The 19,770-nt window shown below is 58.6% G+C and overlaps 1 long non-coding RNA gene across 1 annotated transcript; it reads left to right on the top strand.

Moving 5' to 3' along the window:
* Positions 1-2,351: 2,351 nt before the first annotated feature.
* Positions 2,352-10,068, top strand: LOC132688472 (uncharacterized). Its single transcript, XR_009614544.3, has 3 exons — positions 2,352-3,884; positions 8,784-8,919; positions 9,207-10,068. It is a non-coding gene; the product is annotated as an uncharacterized LOC132688472 (long non-coding RNA).
* The last annotated feature ends 9,702 nt before the right edge of the window (positions 10,069-19,770 follow it).

The raw sequence follows: 19,770 nt of genomic DNA, 5'->3' as shown, positions 1-19,770 counted from the left end.
CGAGAGGCCCGGAGAACGGAACGTCGTCCTGAAGCCACGGGGCAGGTTAGCGGCGGGGCCCCCAGCTTCGGTTACCGATGGCTCAGCGACAACCACCCTGCCACGCCTCAGCGACAGGACTACCGTGACTTTGTCCCTCAGGACCCGCCGGGTTGGCCTGCAGACCCCCTGCTGCTTTGCTGGGGCGGGGCTCACGCAGGGGGCGGGGCTCACACACGGGGCGGGGCTTGTATAGGGGGCGGGGCTCACGCAGGGGGCTCATGCGCAGGGTGAGGATCACGCAGGAGGCTCACTCACACATGGCGCTGGGCCCACGCACGGGGCGGGACTCACGCAGGGGGCGGGACCTACACATGGGAGGGGCCCACGAATGGGGCGGGGCTCACGCCCACGCACGGGGGGCGGAGCCCACGCACAGGGCGGAGCCCACGCACGGGGCTGGGCTCACTCATGAGGCTCACCCACGAGGCTCAAGCACGGGGCCCACGCAGGGGGCGGGGCTCACGCACGGGGCGGGGCCCACGCACCGAGGAAGCTCATGCACGGGGCTCATGCACAGGGCTGGGCTTGCACATGGGGCTCACGCAGTGGCTGGGATTACGCAGGGGGCGGGGCTCATGCACGGGGCGGGGCTCACGCAGGGGCGGGGCTCATGCACGGGAAGCCGGCTTACTAGAGAGGCTGGTGCCGGAGGGTCCTGGCTGCCTCGCCCCCAGGTCAGGCCCAGCTGTGGCTGTGGGCGGGGGCTCCCCGGTTCTTCTTGTTGCCTCGCTCTTCCTGTCGGCAGGATGGGCTCCGTGGCCGTCTCGGGGCAGAGAACGGGTGTGAGCAGGCAAGCCGGCGTGGACATCTCTTGCACTGAATTCTATTGGTCAAAGGGCATCAAAGGCCCCTGGGGAGGGGGGTTCGAGGGTGGGGGGTGTGGACTCTACCTCCTGAAGGTGGCGCCTTCAGAGTCACACACAGGGGAGAGGGGCCGCCCGTAAAACAACCCCGGGCGCCCTCGGACGCGAGCCGGCCACCTTCTCGGCGCACTGGGTTCCTCTTCAGCCGCCACTTGTGTCGGGCCCTTGTGCCAGATGACCCGGTTTAGCGTGGCAGAGATTTCTTCTCAACAAGTTCGCGAGGGCAGGACTCAGGGAACCTCCAGCCCCTTCCCTGCACCTGCCTCCCCCTTTCCAAGCTCTCAGACCACTGCCACGTTCGGCCCCGGCTGTCCCTGTGGATTTGGGCCACCCTCGGTCTCCGCTTTCTGCACAGCTGGCCTGGGAGGGCACTGCTGGGCCTCTGCCCCGTTTTCCGGTCCTCACAGCCCAGCCCTATGAGAAGGATGCTTTCTCCGCAAGCGAGGCTCCCTGGGAAACCGACTGGGGCCTGAGGGGACAGACTTTTGCCGGCCAAGTGGGAAAAACTGTACCCGAAAGTCCCGGAGATGGGCTTATTTAGAGTAATTAAGAAAAAGGTGCAAATCTTGGTTTCCTTTTATTGTTAAGGCTGCGAGGAGACCCCAGCCCAAGAGGATAACCCACAGACAGGTGCCAGGTGCACACCAAGTGAGGCTGTGCCTCACGACGGGTCTACGCCACCAGCGGGGGGCTGGTTTGGGCGTGGAGGGCAAGCAGAGAAGGCGCGGAGCCCCTTAGCCGTGATGCATGATGAAGGGGGGGAGCAGCTCCACTGCCCGGCCCCCCAGCATTGAAGGCGGTGTCTCCGGGCGTATGTGCACACCCACGTTCATAACGGAATTAGTCACGAGCCTCAAGGTAGAAGCCACCGGAGGATGAGCGGACAAGAACAATGTGGCCCCTCCACGCGGTGGGGGGTCATTCGGCCTCATAAAGGGAGAACGTTCCGACACCTGCTGCGACAGCACGGGTGCCCCTGCGGGACGCGACGCTGAGTGAAGTGAGCCGCCACGGAGGACAAGTACTGCGTGATCCCGCTCAGAGGAGGGACGCGGCCCAGCCACAGTCGTAGAGGCACAGAAGGGACGCGGGGCGGGGGCCCGTGCTTCACGGGGACAGCGCTTCCGTTTGGGAAGGTGGAGAAGTCCCGGGGACGGACGGCCGTGGCGGTTTCGCTGGTGAATGAGCCCCATTCACCTAAAAGTGGTTCAGGTGGCACCTTTTACGGGATGTGTGTTTCCACCACAATTTATAAAAGTGACCCTCAGAAACCCGACACCAACAGCAAAGGTACTTGGGACTCAACAGGGGGCGCTGTGCTAATGGCCTCACCTGGCCCAGGCTGGCCCGCTCACCCTTGAAGCCACAGGGGGAGTAATCCTGGCCGAGGCCTCCGCCCCACAGCGCATGTCCCTCCTCTGGGCTGCCGGCCACGTGGCTGTCACGTGACCTTATGGTTCCGCGCGCTTGCTTGTCCGTGGCTCCTTCCAAGTCCGGCCTGGCTCTGGGTTCCCCGAATGCACAGCGGAAGCCCTGCAAACCCCGGCTGGAGACACGGAGACAGGAGGTGAGGAAAGGAAACGCCTCCAGGGGCCCCGCTCAGCTCGGGCTGGCGGGCGAGGCCGGCACGGCCCCGCTCCTGCGCGACGCCGGGCCGCTGGCCGTGCGGACGCTGCGCTTCTCAGCCTGGGGCACCGCAGCCAAACTGCTCCTACTCCCTCGGGAAGCACCTTCCACGGCCGCCTGCCGTGCGCACCTGCCGAAGGGAGCGGAGTTCGGGTTCAGGGGCGGTGGGTGTGTGTGATCAGAGGAAGACACGGAGGCTGGGACAGGTGCAGGGACTCCCCCGGGGCCACACAGTCGGGGCGCAGGCGGCTTTCAGCCCCGCCGGTGCTGCCTCCCCAGGCCCTACGCGGGCGCTCCGGCCACGCGTCCTGTGTTCGGCTGTGCGCGGCACAACTTTGCCAGGGGGCTCCCCCGGGGGAGCAGACCGTGAGCGCTCACCCACCCTCGCCAGCCCCCAGCACACTGCCTGGCACAGACTCACTTCCCGATTGGATGCACGGGGCAGGGGGCAGGACAGTGACGAAACCAGTGAGCTGAGATCCCCCCCTCAGGAAAGCCGGTTAAGCATCAGGATCCAGCCCCCTCCCCGCAAGATTGTCACTCAGGAATCTGCCTTTTAAGCAAGTGCCCGGGGCCGTTCTGGTGCCCAGGACCCAGACCGCCCTCTGAGAGGCCCAGAGACCAGAAGAGGGTCATGGGGCAGGGCACTCGTCCCACGCTCTGGGGGCAGCAGGGACAGCACTGAAGGTGTTGGAACCTGGGCGGGAGCAGCCATCCAGAATGGCGCTTGGTGAAGATCGCTTCCTTGCCTCGTGATGTCTTCCTCCTCTCTCTTTTTATTTTTTTATTTTTTTGTCACCGACACTGATGAACAAGACAGATTCATGACAAACACCAGGCCGCAGCCTGGGGCTGCCGGTTCACTGCCCGGTGTTGCTGCCTCCCTGACAGCAGGCGGGCCGAAATGCCCTTCCGAAATGGCTTGTTAGCGCAGTTAGCCCTTTGTCCGGGGCTCTCCTCTGCCGTAATTGGGCCTTTACTCTGCTGCACTTCCTGGCCACGGAACTGCGAGCTGCCAGGCAAGGCTGTGAATCCGCAGAACGGACAGCGGGGCTCGTTCTTCCCAGGCATCCCCACCCTGCGGGCACCCGCGGGACCCCAGAAAGCAGGCAAGCAGGAGGGGGCCGCCCACGAGACAAGACGGGGTCTCCCCCCACCCCACCCCACCCCCGGGGCTTGGGCAGAACCCTCTTCCTTCGCTGCGTGTTCCTGCTGTCGCGCCGGGCTCACCACCAACCCTGTTACCTCAAGGGGACAACGACAGCGGCTTCTAGCCTCGTGCCTCATCGCCCTGCATGGATTTTAGAAGAAGGCTCGTCTGGAGGCACGTGGAGAATAGCCCGCCAGAGGGGGGTGAGTGGCTGCGCTGGGTTTAGAACCCGTAGAGAAAGGCCGTGTTTCCACGCCCTGGCCCCGTGGCACAGGAGAGACTGTGAGGCCCTGGGCCCATGTGGGGCCCCTGGATCCTGGATTTGACCCCTCAAATCCCCTGTGCTTTGCTGGCATTACCAATTGGCTCCCGGCTCCGCGAAGTGGCCGGGACCAGGACTTAGGTGGGAGGTGCACTGGACGGGACGGGAAGGGAGTTTGCAAGACAAGGGAAGGAGATTCTGCGCTCTCGGGCTCACCGATGGCCTTGCGGGCTTGAGCGACAACAGACTGAGCCTGTAGAAGCAGGACAGAGCACGGTGGCCGGGGGGGGGGTGGAGGGATGCTTGTTACTTTCACTCCCCTCCCTGCCGCTGCTGTGCCTGTGGGGGCTGACCCAGTTGGAGGACCCCAGCCGGGGCGGGGGGCAGGGGGCAGGTCCTGGCTGACTAGTGAACTGTTGGATTTGGCCAGCAAGCACCAAGAGAGGATTGGGGGGCCTGGGGTGTGTCCCTGGAAGTTGCTGGATCCTTCCATGCCCTGCCTGATGGGCTCCTGTTACTGTTTCCTCCTTCTGCCCCTTTGAGCCCACGGGTGGTGATGGCTTCCACGGTTGCAAAGCTTTGGGTCCCCTCGTTCTGGCCCATGGTGCCGGGAGAGGCCCCTTCTGTTGGGCCCCGTCCTTCCCCTGACCTCAGGTGGGCTCTCGGACCAGCTGGGTCCCTGCTGGCACCAGGCTCCTGTTCCCGGGGCCTTGTCACCCTGGCTGCGGCTTTGTTCCCCAGAGCGTGAGCGGGGCGCGGCTTGCTCTGACCTTGGCGGGTGGGGGCTGTGTGGGGCCCCCGCTTTTTGGAAGGCCCGGTTGTCATAACTGAAGATCTCTCTCGATGAAGGAAGGCCCCGAGCAAAGCCACCTTACTGAAGAGACACAGTCGGTATTTACAATGTCAGAGTGACATCTCTGATAAGAAAATCAGAAACCCGTTGAGGAGTTTTGCTGTGGGAAACATTTCCCTCTAGGCCAGGAGCACAATGCAAGCAATTAAGGCGGAATCGGGGAGCTGGCAGGTCTGCGAGGCTATGGAGGGGGCGGCTGGGAAACGTCCGGGTGGGGAGGTCCCCGGGCCGCAAACCCTCCTGCACTGGACGCAAACTCTGGGAGACGCTCGTGAGGAGGCCGAAGGGGTCTAAGGGCCAGAAAGTCTTGGACACCTGTGAGGTGTGATCGTGTCTGCTTGCTTGTGCTATCGAGTTAGCAAATACTTGCTTGTTAGTTGCCTGGCCTGCCCCTCCACCCCCCACCCGCCCCGTTGGGATCGAGGACAGCAGGGTCAGACAGCTGTTGCTTCATCGAGTGAGTTCTACCGAAGCCAGGTTGGTGGCAAAGAGAATTTCTGCAAAGCAAACCCTAGTTCCCCGTTATCCTCTGTTACTCGGGCAGAGATATGTCACCATGACTTTTTTTTTTTTTTTTAAATGTTTTATTTGTTTTTGAGAGAGGGAGAGAGAGAATAAGTTGGGGACGGGCAGAGAGAGAGGGAGACAATCCAAAGCAGGCTCCAGGCTCCGAGCTGTCAGCACAGAGCCCAACACCGGGCTCGAACTCCCGAACCGTGAGATCACCCCCCCCCGGGCCGAAGTCGGATGCTTAACCGACTGAGCCACCCAGGCGCCCCTCACCGTGACAGTTTAATGGCCGTTCTCTGTGTGGACACGAGGAGAGGGGAACATGCCATGTAGGGAACCGGCCTCTCTGCTTTTCTCTTACCCCCAACGGGAGCACAGGACATGCTCCCTCCGTTGCGGACGTGGGGTCCCCTCCGGGTTCTGGGGCACGCTTCACCGATGGGAGACCAGGATGGACCATGGCGGGACCCGGCGGTTGCCCTGACGGACTCCCGATTTCGGGTGGTAGGCTCCTTTCCCACGGGACCCTTGCCAAGTCCCCCCCCCGAGAAATGTGTTCACAGCACAGTGCACACCAAGTCTGTTAGGGGGTGTGGGGATGTCCTTCAGTGGACCGCCACTAAGTCATGCCACGTTCTTTTCTCTCTAATAATTCAACACATGATGTTCGAGTGACTATCGTGTCGTGTCGTACTAGGTGCTGGGGACGTAGCAGAGAACAGTGAAGACAGCCCCCCCCCCCCCACCCCAGGGGGATTCACATTCCCGAGACACGGAAGGAAAACATGACGAGATATGCAGTATAATGGCAGGTAGTGTAGTGGGAAGAGTGAGCTATTAACGATGCAGTGGTCAGGGTGGTCTCCCCGGAGGAGGTGACACGTGAGCAGGGACCAAGAAGCAAGCAGGGGTAGCGGGCGGCAGGGATACGGGGGGTGGGGGGTGGGGGTGGGGAGCGTGTGCGGTGCGTCCCCGATGCGCCAGAAGGCAGCAGGGCTGGGGTGGATGTGAGCGAGGCAGGAGCGGGAGGCAGTCCTGTGGCTGTTTCCTCCCCTTGGCGCTGGACGACTTGAATCCTGACCGTTGGCACGTCCCCTTCCGGGCGCCCCTCGATGCCCCGTTGGCAGGTGGCGGAAGCCCCCGCTTCCTCCGAGGGCTGGGGTGCAATACCGCCTCTCGCCAGCAGTGGCCACTAGCGCCCCCCACGCCCCCCGCGCCTCCCTGCACCTGAGCCACCTCACAGGTGTCCCTGGGAGCAGGCGAGCAGGTGAGAGGAGTCTGGGGGCGCTGAGACTCCAGACGGGGGTCCTTGCGGTGACCATGAGACAGAGCCGGCTGGTCTGCCGCTGGGGACAACGAGGCTCTGTCCCTCGTCTCCCTTCTCCTGCAGCCTGAGACTCAGACCGCCTCCCCCTCCAGGCAAGGCCGCTGTCTGTGTCCGAGGTCGGGGTGCATCACCCGCCTGCATCCAGGCAGGAAGTCAGCGCCTGCTTGGGGTCACCCTCCAGGACAAAAGGGTCCACCCTCCTGGAGAAGCTCCCCTGTGGCTTTCCCGAGAGGCAGTGGAAAGGAACAACCCTTCCCACCTTTGCATGGGAGCCCCCCACCCCCCTCACGGTCCCGGTCCGGTGCGGCCCTGAGAATCGGGCCTCACTGTCCTCATGTTACAGCTAAGGGTCGGAGAGGCCAAGTGACGTTCCCACAAGTATCTTCTGGTTTCTGAGCTCCCACCTCTCACCTCCAGACCCGCCCCTTCTGACGCTCTGCTCCGCAAAGCCAGGCCCGGCTCCCCAAACCGCGTTCTCACCCTGCCAGTTGGTTGCCCCTCGGGTTTAGCCAGGAGGAGGCGCCAGAGGGAAACCGGAGGTGGGATTAGGGAGGAGAGACCCCAGCCTTCTGATTTTGCTTGACGCTCCTGTGTGCGGCCAGGCCTGAGACCCCCCCCCCCCCCCGCCCCGTCTCTTGGGTCCCCTTGCTGCTTTTGTGGTGTGGTCGCCTCTCGGGCCAGCTGTCACAGGTGCCAAATGTCCCCTAGGCTGGTCCTCCAGGCCCTGGGACCCTCTCCAGAGTGGGGTGGGTGGATGGGGGCTGCCTGGAAAGTGCTGTAGATTCCCTCGTTGTCTTTGTCTGTGAAGCCTCCTCCGCTTGTCTGCAAAGAGCTGCTCAGAAAACACCCTTCTCATTACGATGTTAAATTAAAATTTAGTAGACGAGGCGCAGAGCAGAATAAACTTTCAATTAAAATGTACACACTGCGGTGGAAAGAGACCGGAGAGAAGGCACAGGCATCTCTGCCCCAAATGTGCTCGGGATTTAATTTTACTATGACATCTCCTCGGAATTACCCCGCTAATTGATCACATTGTGTCTGTCTGTTATTTAAACTTTCAATAAAACGGAGACTTGTGGGAGGTGCAATCCTCCCCGGCAGAACGAATATCCCCCTTGCTCCCGTCAGGTGCAGACGTGGAAGGGCTCGGCCAACAGCTTTTTGCATTCAGCCTGCGCCCAGGAGGTTGATCGTGACAAATGAAGTGATTCTTTAATTGCTCGAATGAAATTTTTTTTCCTGCCCTGCCCCATTTCTCACCCAAAGTAGCCGCCCTCGTCAGAGTCTGGAGTGACGCGGCGGAGAGGCGGGGCCGGGCCACAGGGGCCGGGGCTCCGGGAGCCGCCGGCCGGTGGGCCTGAGGAAGGACCGGACCCGGCGGCTGCGGGGGCCGAGGGAACGGCGAGAATGTGTGTGGGGAAAGGGCTTGCCTGCCCGAGACCCCCGGATGGGGAGGAGCGGATACTGCGGTCTGGGAGGCCACATCGTCCTGGCTCAGGTGGGGGGCGGGGATCACGTGTGCTCCAGCTGTGCCACCGGTTCCTAACCAGTGACCTTGGACGAGTAACTCCAATTCTCTGTGCCTCAGTTTCCCCTCCCGTAGCCGGGCGCGGAGGCCGCAGTCTCCAAGAGCTGTGGCGGAATGCGCCGTGATGACGCAAAACCCCCAGAACTGCGCCCGGCCCCTCCGACGCCCCACGCAGACCTTGGCCGCTGTCGTCCGTGGGCTCTCAGCTGGCGCTTCTGTCTTTCCACTTCGGTCACGTCTAGGCACATACCTTGGGGTCAGAGGGCGGGGTCTCTATTCCCGGATCTCCCACCCGCCCCAGCCTCGGTCTCCTTCCCTGTGAGCGGGGCCCGTCGTGCCTGCCTCCCAGGGAACACGTGGGGCACCAACTTCAGTCCTCGGCCCGCAGACAGCACCCACCAGTGGTCCTTCTGTCCGGGCCCTGCAGGGTCCATCCAGCCCCCGTCCCGCTGAGGCAGCGGCACACTCAGACGGGCCGTGGCCCGTCTCTCAGTGTTTCCCACCCACTCGGGTTCTTTGGACTGGGTCTGGAGCACGGAGCCGCACAGCTGAAGCCCGTTGCGCTGACCCGTGACAGCCCTTCAGGCTGTCCTATTCCTCTCTGTCTTCCCTCCTCCAGGAGGAGCACTCCTACCCCCTCCCGATGTTTTCCAACGCAGTGGATTCTGGTCCTTCGTGTAGCCGAAGCCACACTCACTTGGTCAAGTCCAGTTCGCTCATGGACCTTGGAGAGTGTGGGAGCCTCGGTACCCCAGGTGAGTGTGGTGTCGCATACGGCCACCTCCCACATTCTGGACACTATGCTTCTATTGATGTGGCCCAGAAGGCATTCATTTCTTGCTAGCCGCATCACGCTGCTAATTCAATGAAGTTGGTTAACTAATTTTTTTTTTCTGAGTTTATTTTTTCCCCTATGTCTGTGGATGCAGAATTGGACTCTTTGCCTCCTGTGCCGACACAGCCAAATTTCTGGGCCCACACGGAGGGCTTTACTTTGCTCTTCGTAGATCTTTCTTTCTTCTTTCTTTCTCTCGAGGGACAGAGAGCACGAGAGAGTGGAGGAGGGGCAGAGGAAGAAGGAGAGAGAGAATCCCTGGCAGGCCCCGTGCTGTCGGTGCAGAGCCCCATGAGGGGCTCAAACTCAGGAACCGCGACATCGTGACTTGAGCCGAGATCGCCCTGCTGACCGGGCCCCCAGGCGCCCCCCATCTGCCGTATTTCCCGTGCAAGGCTGGCCGCCCACCCCCTCTGGAACGAGCCCAATGGGAGAGCGACTCTCACTGTCAAAATGTTCCTTCTTGAGCTGAGCCTTGCGTGAGATGTGGGGGGAACCAGGGTCTTTCTAAATGTTTCCGTCGGGGCTTTTTGCTTGTGAGACACGGAGATCGACACGGGTGAACCCCCGGAGAGGCGTTTCGGGGGAGGCTGTGGTCGGGCCCCGTTAGCGTCTGGGACCCCTTTGTGGAAGCAGGTGTGTGCCACCGAGGTGACGTCACCTTATTAAAGGATGAATAACCGGCCTGTGAACTTCCCAGACCTTCCGGACCTTTCTTTTCCTCCTTTAGCACAGCCCTCCCGCTGGTTCTCAGCAGCCCCATCATTCTGTGGGCGTCTCCCCGGAGGAGAGATGTGTGTGTGTGTGTGTGTGTGTGTGTGTGTGTGGTGGGAAAGACAGTTGTGCGTCCTCTGCTTGGATTTTTTGGTCCAGAAAAAACACTATTAGGACAGAAAGCTCTTTTGGACATTTAGACAGAAATGTTTAAGTCTGGAAGAGATTCTGCCATCTGGTCTGTGGCACAGGAAAAAGCCCAGATGCTGGGGAAGGAAATCAGAAATCCCCAAACGGTGGGGAAAAGGCTGAGTGTGGTTGCAGTGTGACCCAGGTCGTGAGCCCCCCGCCCCCGCCTGCCGGAAGAGCTCTGGGAGGCCCGTGGGGTCTGGAGCGGGGAGGACCCTGAGCCCCATCCCCTGGTGGCCCCAGGGAAGCATGGAGAAAGAAGGTTCCACGTGGGGAGGTCCCTGGTCCTGCCTTGCTCATGGCCGGGTGGCCAGAGGGAGCGCCAGACCGGGGCCGTCCGTGGGGGCTGCGGGGGGGTCTCTGAGCTGACCTTGGTGGTGAATAAGCACACGTGGGGGCAGCGAGCCCTGTTTGTCCACTCGTCTGTGGGCGCCGGGCTCGGGGAGCCCTGGGGACGCGTGTCCGACGCGGCTTGTCCTTGCCAGGCCCTGGTGACCCACCTTCTAGCCCCTCCTCCGGGAGCCGGCTTCCTGGGTCTACACTCCATCTGGCTTACTCGTCTGTTGCGAGCTCCGCGGCCCCAGACCCCTCTGCTGACGGCACTCTGCCCCCGAGGGGTTTTTCCAAAACAGCTTTGAGCAGGGCAGTGTCCCACGTAGAAGGCAGTGAATCGCTGGGTTCAGACAGAGACACCGTTGTCCCCGCCAACCCGCCCGCCACCCTAGCCGCCTTGAGATCCGCCCTGGTAGTCGGCGACGCCCCCATTTGTCAGTGTTCCTTGAGGTGTGTCGACGTCATTGAGTTCTTCGGAGAACCGGCTCTTCGTTCCACTGGTTTTCTCAGCCGAGTTTCTGTTTTCAGTTCATCGATTTCTGCTCTTCTGTTTGCTGTTTCTCTCCTCCCACCTGATCTTGCTTTGTTCTGCGATTCTTCTTCTGGGCGGAGGGCGGAGGCTTTTAGGTGGTACTGGAGACCTTCCCTCTCGCCTCTGGCCTCCGATTCCCGATGAGATACCCGGTTTCTCCCCGATAGGTAAGGTGCTGTGCCTCCCCGGAGACCTTGTTTTCAGTTCCTGCTTCAATTCCAGTGTAGTTGACATAGAGCGTAGGACTCGTTTCAGCCGTACAATGTCGTGGCTCAACGATTCTCTGCGTCACCCGGTCTCTAGCTTGCTTTCCAGAGTTTTTTACTTATTTATTTTGAAAGGATTTTTAATGTTTATTTACTTTTGAGAGAGACAGAGAGACAGAAAGAGAGAGAGAGAGAGAGCATGAGCAGGGGAGGGGCAGAGAGAGAGGGAGACACAGAATCTGAAACAGGCTCCAGGCTCTGAGCTGTCAGCACAGAGCCCGATGTGGGGCTCGAACCCACGAACCGCGAGATCATGACCTGAGCCGAAGTCGGATGCTTAACCGACTGAGCCATCCAGGCGCCCCTGCCCCTCAAGATTTTTTATTGGGGCACCTGGGCGGCTGAGTCGGTTAAGCATCTGGCTCGTGATGTCAGCTCAGGTCATGATCTCACAGTTTGTGAGTTCGAGCCCCACGTCAGGCTCTGTACTGACAGCACAGAACCTGCTTGGGATTCTCTCTCTCTCTCTCTCTCTCTCTCTCCCTCCCTCCCTCCCTCTCTCTGCCCCTCCCCTGCTCATGCTGCCCCTGTCTCTCTCAAAATAAATAAGTTTTTTCAAAAAAGATTTTTTTTGTATTTAATTTTTAGAAGTTGGACTACGGTGTGTCTTTAGGTTTTATCCTATTTGGAATGTACTCAGCTTCTTGAATCTGTAGGTGTATGTCTTTCACCACATCTGGAACGTTTTCTGCCATTTTGGGAGGAATTTTTCAGCCCCGCCCTCTTTCTCCTGTTTTTTTTTTTTTTTCCCCTGGAACTCTGTTGACACAAGTGTCTGTTCCTTGGTTGTAGTTTCACAAGTCCCTGGGTTTCTGTTAAATGTTCCTCCACTTTCTGTCGTCTGTATTCAAGTCCACTGGCTGTCACCTCTGTCCCCTCCTCTCCTTCCACGTCCATCATCCGAGTCTCTATTTTGGTCTCTCTATTTATAGCTTCTATTTCTTTGCTGGGTTTTTTTTTTCTAGCTTTTTGTTGGTCTCTACTGAGCTTGGCAGTTGTTCACTGAATTATTTTGATGACGACGGGTATAAAATCCTTATCAGATTATTCTAGCCTCTCTGTCGTATTGGTGTTAAAATCTGTATTCATTTCCCGGAGCTTCTCTGACAAAACACCACAAACCGGCAAGCTAAAAACAACAGAAATTTATTCTATTTATTCTCCCACGGTTCTGGAGGATGGAAGTCCAATAGAAGGCCGGGGGAAGAATCTGTCCCACATCTTTCTCCTAACTGCTGGTGACATCTTTGGCTGGCATTGTCTGTCTGTCTTTGTGTCTCTTCTCCTCTTTTTTTTTTCTTAATTTTTTAAACGTCTATTTATTTTTTTAATTAAAAAAAATTTTTTTTAACGTTTATTTATTTTTGAGACAGAGAGAGACAGAGCATGAACGGTGGAGGGGCAGAGAGAGAGGGAGACACAGAATCGGAAGCAGGCTCCAGGCTCTGAGCCGTCAGCCCAGAGCCCGACGCGGGGCTCGAACTCGCGGACCGCGAGATCGTGACCTGAGCTGAAGTCGGACGCTCAACCGACTGAGCCACCCAGGCGCCCCAAAACGTTTATTTATTTTTGAGAGAGAGAGAGAGAGAGAGACAGCGTGAGTGGGGGAGGGGCAGACAGAGAGGGAGACACAGAATCCGAAGCAGGCTCCAGGCTCCGAGCTGTCAGCACAGAGCCCGATGTGGGGCTCGAACCCACAAACTGTGAGATCATGACCTGAGCGGAAGTCAGGTGCCCCTCTTCTCTTGTTTTAAGGACAACAGTCACATTGGATCAAGGCCCCTTTCTGCTCCCGTGTGACCTTCCCGGAGCTAATTACATGTGTACCAATCCTGTGTCCAAAGAAGGTCCACCATTCGGTGGTCCTGGGTTTGGATTTCAACACTGTTTTGAGGGACACGATTCAACCCATCGTGCCACCGACTGGTCATATTTTACCATTCGGTTTGTGATTGTCCTGCTTAGTGTGACGAACAACATTGGGTATTTGGGGACTGTTTGGGTATTAGGTAACGAGACCCTGGGTCTTACTTAAACCTTCTGTTTTATTTGGATTCCTGTGACCCCCACGCCAGCAGGGGAAGGGGGTCCTGCCTCGTTGCTGCCAGGTGGGGGCAGATGTCCTGGTCCCAGTGACACTGGTTGGTGGCCTCTTCAGCACCGGGGGTGGGGTGGGCTCCCTGGTTCCCCGTGAGGCCGCCACTGATGCGCTCTGGCTGGAGGGGAGTGGGAGTCTCATCACGGTTCCGCAGGTGGTTTCCAGGGGCACCTCCCGGGCGCATCTGGGTGGGGATGAACGTCCCGCCTCTCCGCTCGGCCTCCTTGGGCCCTTGGCTTGAGAGAGCAAGCTTCCCTTGGGGTTTTCCCGTCTGCCCTGTCGGTGTGCGGGTGGCTGGCTTCTGCAGCTCCGTGTCTGGTACACGAGGCCCAGAGAAAACACGCCGATCTCACCGGCATACCGTTCCCCGGGTCTGGGTGTTCCCAGCCTGTCTTTTGTCCGCCTCCCTGAGTCTGCGCGTGCTCCCCTCACACACCGCGTCCTCCCGTAAAACCACACCTACTCCATCTTTCTGGAAGCCGAAAATCCCCCGGTGGGTTCTTTATGACTTCTTATTATAGCAAGACGACGTTAATATTTGTGCTGGTGTTGAACAATTTTGGAACTGGTCGCGTAAATCCTGCTTGTGCATGCAAAGAGAGTCTTCGTTTAACGCACTACTGAATTTAATTTGCTGATATTTTATCCAGAATTGTCTGGGGGTGCCTGGGGGGCTCAGTCGGTTGAGCCTCCGACTTCGGCTCAGGTCACGATCTCACGGTTCGTGGGCTCGAGCCCCGCGTCGGGCTCTGTGCTGACGGCTCGGAGCCTGGAGCCTGCTTCGGATTCTGTGTCTCCCTCTCTCTCTGCCCCTCCCCCGTTCGTGCTCTTTCTCTCTCTCTCTCTCGAAAATGAACAAACGTTAAACAAAAGAGGCTTTTTGTGAAGCAAGCACAAATAAGGCAGGAAGCGCACTCAGCACAGTGCTTGAGTCACAGTCAGTGGTGAGGGGACACTGGCTGTCTCCTCTCTCCTGCTCGGCCCTCCTGTGTGGCCGCCGAGGGTCAGGTCCAGGGCGGAAAGCGGCTCCTTGGATCCCTTCAGCGGCCCTGTTCTCACCTTCCAAAAGGGCCTAAGATTTGCAGCTTCTTTTCCTGAGTTAATGCCACGTGGCACCACTTTATTGTAAGCGAAACGGATGCTAAGTCAACGAGTGGTAAAGCCCGTGTGCCGTGCTCCCCGGTGGCCAAGCTGGTGGCCGCTGGTGTCCCCCGCTCTCTGTCTGGAAGCTGCCGCGGCCCCAGGAGACGCCGAGGCACCAACGTGTGAGCAGGTGGTGGAGACAAGGCTGGCGCCTGACCGAGTTGGTTCTGTGCCAGCTCAGGGAACACGCATCCCAGCTCTGGGGACGCAGAGGGGGTGCGGTGAGGGGACGGCGCTGGGGTGTCTCCGGCAGGGTCAGGAGCTGCCCCGAGGGGCCCAGGCTCAGGGGTCCGGCCAGGGTGGGAGCAGGGGTGAGTCTGCACTTACACTGATTCCCGCGGCCACAGGCAGTGACGTGCCCAAAGGAGCCCCAAGGAGGGGCACGGAGGGAGGAGAACCTGATCTATTCGCTGACATCGGGGAGTCATTTCACAATTCCCAAGCGATGCCCAAGGACCCCAGAGCTCAGGGAGCTGCCTCCCGTGAATCCCGGGGAAACAACAGAGTCACAGGCTGTTAGAGCTCCAGGTGTCTCCAGAATCCTTTAGTGGGATTGCCGAGGTCAGCACATCGAGAGTTTCTTCCTGCTTGTTTTTGTTTTTTTAATCAGAATTATACATAATATAAAGGGCCCAATGGGCCGGTGAAACTTGTTTCTAGAAACAGTCCTCCCCTTTCTGCAGCTTATTTATTTTGAGACACAGAGCTCGAGCAGGGGAGGGGCAGAGAGAGGGAGACACAGAATCCGAAACAGGCCCCAGACTCTGAGCTGTCGGCACAGAGCCCGACGCGGGGCTCGAACCCACGAACCGTGAGATCGTGACCTGAGCTGAGATCGGGAGTCAGATGCTTAGCCAACTGAGCCACCAGGGGCCCCGGGAATAGTCCCTCCCTGTGTCCGTCCCCAGAGGCAGCAATTTTCACCCACAGCCCGTCCCTTCGTCCGAGATTCCCGCTGCCTCTGCCCCGTGGGGTCTGCTGTGTCCTCTCTACCCCCGTCAGTGTTCCTCTCCCTCTCCCTGTTTGCCCGGCCACGTCTGCAGGGCCCCCTGAGAAACTGCCTGCAGGTAGATGGTCTGACATCTCTCGTGTCTGAAAACATCTTTATTTTGACCTTGCCTGGTGACGTGGGGGGGTACGGACTCTGGGCTGGAAATCGCTGTCCCTCGGACACTCGGGGCGTCGCGGAGTGTTTTGAGTTCCAGGGTTGCTGTTAAGTTTAAGCCGTTCTGCTTCTCCATCCTCTTGTGAGGTCCAGAAGCTTCTGGAAACCCTTTGTCCCCGGCGTTCCGGTGCCGTGGGGGCACGTGCCGCTGTGCAAGTTACTGGACCTCCGTGCGGGACGCCTGGCGGCCCCTTTCAACCCGAGGCCTGTTCGAGTTTTCTCTCCTTTTTTTTTTTCTTTCTCAATTGTCTGTCCAGTTGTTTGCACGTTGGATCTTCTGGAACAATCCGCCGACCCCTTGCATTTTTCTCCCCATCTCTTAGTCTTTGGTTCTGCTTTCCGGACCTTTCTCTCACCTTTGTCTTCTTCCTTTCTCTTGAGTTTTTCATTCCTGCCTAATTTCCGTTTCCGAGAGCTCTTTGTGAGTTTCCTCGCTCTGGACCGAAAGCTATGTTTTCCTTCTTTAAAAGGTTTTCTTACCCGCCCCACCCACGTTGGTGTCTGTAGAATTTTCCTTTGGGAACGAGGGGTGACCAGGGAAGGGCTTCCCGCATCCTGCTTGGCGCTCTGGGAGCCGAGGGACGGAGCCGGCCGGCACTGTTCTTGGCGTTCGAGGCCCCCGTGCCCGGAGGACACGGCGTCCAGAGGCTAAGCCTTCAGTCCTCTGTGAGCATAAGGAGAGCGTCCTGGAGTCTGGTTACTTCTTACGTAGACTTTCAACCAACAGCCTTGCTTCCCCCTGAGGTGGCAGGTGACGGGAGGGGGTCTGGGCCTCCCTTACCCTCCGCAGAGCGCACAACCTCCCACCGCCCCCCACTGCTTCTCCAGCACTTGCCGGCTTCCAAAATTTCGGGTCACTTTCTCTCAAACAGTCTTATGGGTGCGTCCTTATCCTTTCAAAGAAAATGTTTAATTGTCGTTTTAGCGGAATTGGGGGTTGAGCAGAAACTAAATGTACGTTCTGACCCACCGTCTCTAACGGAGGTCTTTTCAGAAAGTCACAAGTGATACAGATTTACTGTGGAAAAACCCAAAAAAATAGTTAAGAAAAAAATCATCAGAGTACTAATGCCCTTACCCCACCCCCAAAAAAACACTGCTAATATTGCAGAGGTAATTTCTTCTATTATTTCGCGTATGTGAATCATACATAAATGTTATATATGTTTCCAATGATTGGGAATCAGTAAACATGTTATTTTTAACCTGTTTTCTCTATAATGTATTCTGAATACCTTTCCAAGTTACTAAAAATATTTCTAAAATTGTTTTAATGGTTCATATCATTTCATGAAATAATTCTTTATTTAATTTTTTAATGTTTTTATTTTATTTTTGAGAGAGAGAGAGAGAGAGAAAGAGAGAGAGACAGAGCGTGAGCAGGGGAGGGGCAGAGAGAGAGAGGGAGACACAGAATCCGAAGCAGGCTCCAGGCTCCGAGCCGTCGGCACAGAGCCCGACGCGGGGCTCGAACCCACGAACCGCGAGATCGTGACCTGAGCCGAAGTCGGACGCGTAACCCACTGAGCCACCCAGGCGCCCCTCATGAGATATTTCTAATATAACACCTTTTGTCCAGTTCTACATTACTGGATATTTATACCAATTTTTCAGGATCGTAATAAAAATTCTGATGAACAGTCCTATTTGTGGACCTTCCTATAAGCCCCGATTATTTCCAAAGGACACACTCCCAGAATTACTGCACCGAAGTGTGCTTATGACAATTCTTTTGGTTCTCCCCAGGCAGGCGTCCCCCCCCCACGGGGGACGGCCGGCATCCATCACTAACCCGGCAGACGCTGGCCTCCGTGCCTTTGCCGACGTGGCTGTTAGATTTTCAAAGCGCTCCCATCCCGGGGACCCCTTGTGTGTCACTGGTGTTTTGAGTTGTGTTTCTCGGATGGGCGCTGAGGCCGGCCGTCTCTTCCCATTCATTGGCGGTGTGTTTTTCTGCTTCCCGAACAGACCTCACAGCGGGTTGAAGATTTACAGCCACGCTCAGAAGTGCGGAAACGGAACGTCCTTCAGTTTTTGTAACCAAGCTTCGCGGGGTCCCGGGCGGAGACAAACCCGCTTTGGATTCAGAGTAACTTATCGCTCTGTCACCTGTGGGTGAACCGTCTCTCCTCTCCCCTCCCGTCCTGTCCCTTTGTGGGAAGGGTGACGGGCCTCACAGCCACCGGCAGGTGCCCTGGTCTGGGGGTCCGCCGTCGCACCTGCCACCCGCCCCTCCGCGTCCTGGCCCCAGCCTGCTGGATCAGGCCTGCTGAAGCCACCGGTGGGGTCCGCGTGCAAGGACAGTCCCCGAGCCACACAGAGGTGAGGGGGGAGGAGGCTCTCGCTGTCGCCATTCTGTCCCCCCGTCCTCCGGCTTTGTGATGCTGGTCCTCCAGGGTCTGATCCTTCTTGGTGGCGTTGAAAGAGAAAAATCTGTTGCAAATCCACATGCTCTGACGACGGCCCCATGGGATCTTTAAGAGCTCCGTTTTGAAAATTAAATCTGAACGACGCAGTTTTTTTTTCTCAGCCCTCGGCCCTCGGATGCGGGATGACCCAGGGGCTTTGCAGAACCCCGAGGCTCGGGCAGTGCCCGGAATTCAGAACCCCTGAGGGCGCATCCCAGCATCTGCCAAGTGATTGCGATGTGTAACCAGAACGGGTCACCCCGGGACGGTGGCCTGGCCTCCCTGTCCGTGGTGGTGGGAGAGCTGCGTGACCTGGGGACCCACGCCTGCATCTGGGGGTCCTAGAGACAGCGGCATGCCGGGCCGGGCCTGAGGAGCTCTCCAGAGAAGGCTGCCCCACCGGCGCCCGGGGAGGGAGGCAAAGCAGAGAGCCTCGTTAACTTGGCTGAGTCAGCACGGAGGAAGAGGCTGTTCCCCGGTTGCCACAACCTGTCAGGGACCGAAATGTCACAGCATATGTTTTACAGCTTCCCGGGGTCCCTGATAAACCTCTCGAGGCTCCTCTGTTTGTCTTTTTTTCCCCCAAGGTTACAAAGCCAACTGTTCCCCTCAGCTTACAGCTGCGCTCAGGCAGGGAACTCGTTTCCATCAGAAATTGGCCTCCGAGGAGGAGGGAAGCTTTCGGGGGAGGACTGGCGGGTGTCCTGTGGGACGGGGTTGTGGGCCTGGGGCGGGCAGCGGCCGGCCGGGATTTTCTGGGATTTTCCGCATTTGTGCTCAGAACCCGGGACGGCCTGGTCTCCCCAGAACAGAGCCCCTCCCCCCAAGTCTTGATAGAAACGACTTTGTTCTTTCCTTCCTTGAGGGAAGGCATTTCAAAGGAGGAATTGGCTGCCCTCGGGGTCCTGCCGGGAGCGGGGGAGGTGACTGGTGGTGGAAGCAGCCGCTGGACCTACTGTGTGTCAGGCTCTGGTGTCTGATAATTACAGTATCGGTAGAGCCCCCAGCTTACTGAGCTCCGGATACGGGCCTGGCCCTTTAGAACACTCCAGGTCGTCCTACTGAAGTGTGGTCGTGGACCCACAGCAACGGCGTCTCCTGAGACCTTGTTAGGAACCCCGGGGTGCTGGCCAGATTCTTATCCCCATTTTGCAGATAAAGAAACAGAGGCCCAGTGGGAACCGCGCGGCTGGTGGAGGCCGCAGGCAACAGAAGTCGACGGGGACATGAGCCGGTCTGTTTCCCACTCTGTGCTGCAGCGTCGGGGCTCAGATCGTGTCGGGGAAGCCTGGGCTGCGGCACAGCCGGGGAGCTGAGCACTGGAGAAGGAGCCCTCCCTGCATTTCTGGAGGGAGGACCAGCCCGGAGGGCTTCCTGGAAGAGGGGGCCTTTGAATCATCCCCAGGACGGCAGGGAAGGGACAAGCCTATCTATCTAAGGTGGAGGAAACAGGACGGGCGCAGACAGGAGGTGGACGAGTGTCATTCACCAGAACTTTCCCTTGGCGGCTGCCGTTAAGTTGATTGAACCCGTTAGACCCACGTGGTTCTAACGGCTCGGCCGCGTGTGGCAGCAAACCAGAACCTAAGCCTGCCGACGCCTCCGGGTTAGGAAGTCGAGACGGAAGGACAGCCCATCACGAGAGCCCCTCTTCTGGGCAATGACCCGTTTTCCAACCGGAAGCCACGTTCTAACCTTGTCCCCAGACCCCAGATCACAGATGCTCCCAGCGCTGACGCCTGTCAGAGACAAAACTGCTTTCATTTATGCAGTCGGGAGAGCTTCCTGGATGCCCATCCGTGTCTCCTCAGGGAGGTCTGGCCTCAGACTCCTGTGGGGGAGGATTAGCCAAGGTATAGGTCGGGGAGGTTACAGCCGGGGCTGATGGGGTCCGGGGGCGGAGCGGGGAGTCCGGGCCGGTCA

This window comes from Panthera onca, chromosome E1, assembly GCF_046562875.1.
Source record: "Panthera onca isolate mPanOnc1 chromosome E1, mPanOnc1 haplotype 2, whole genome shotgun sequence".
Lineage (NCBI taxonomy): Eukaryota > Metazoa > Chordata > Mammalia > Carnivora > Felidae > Panthera > Panthera onca.
Note: the sequence above shows the minus strand (reverse complement) of the source record. Positions and strands in the feature narration are given on the sequence as shown.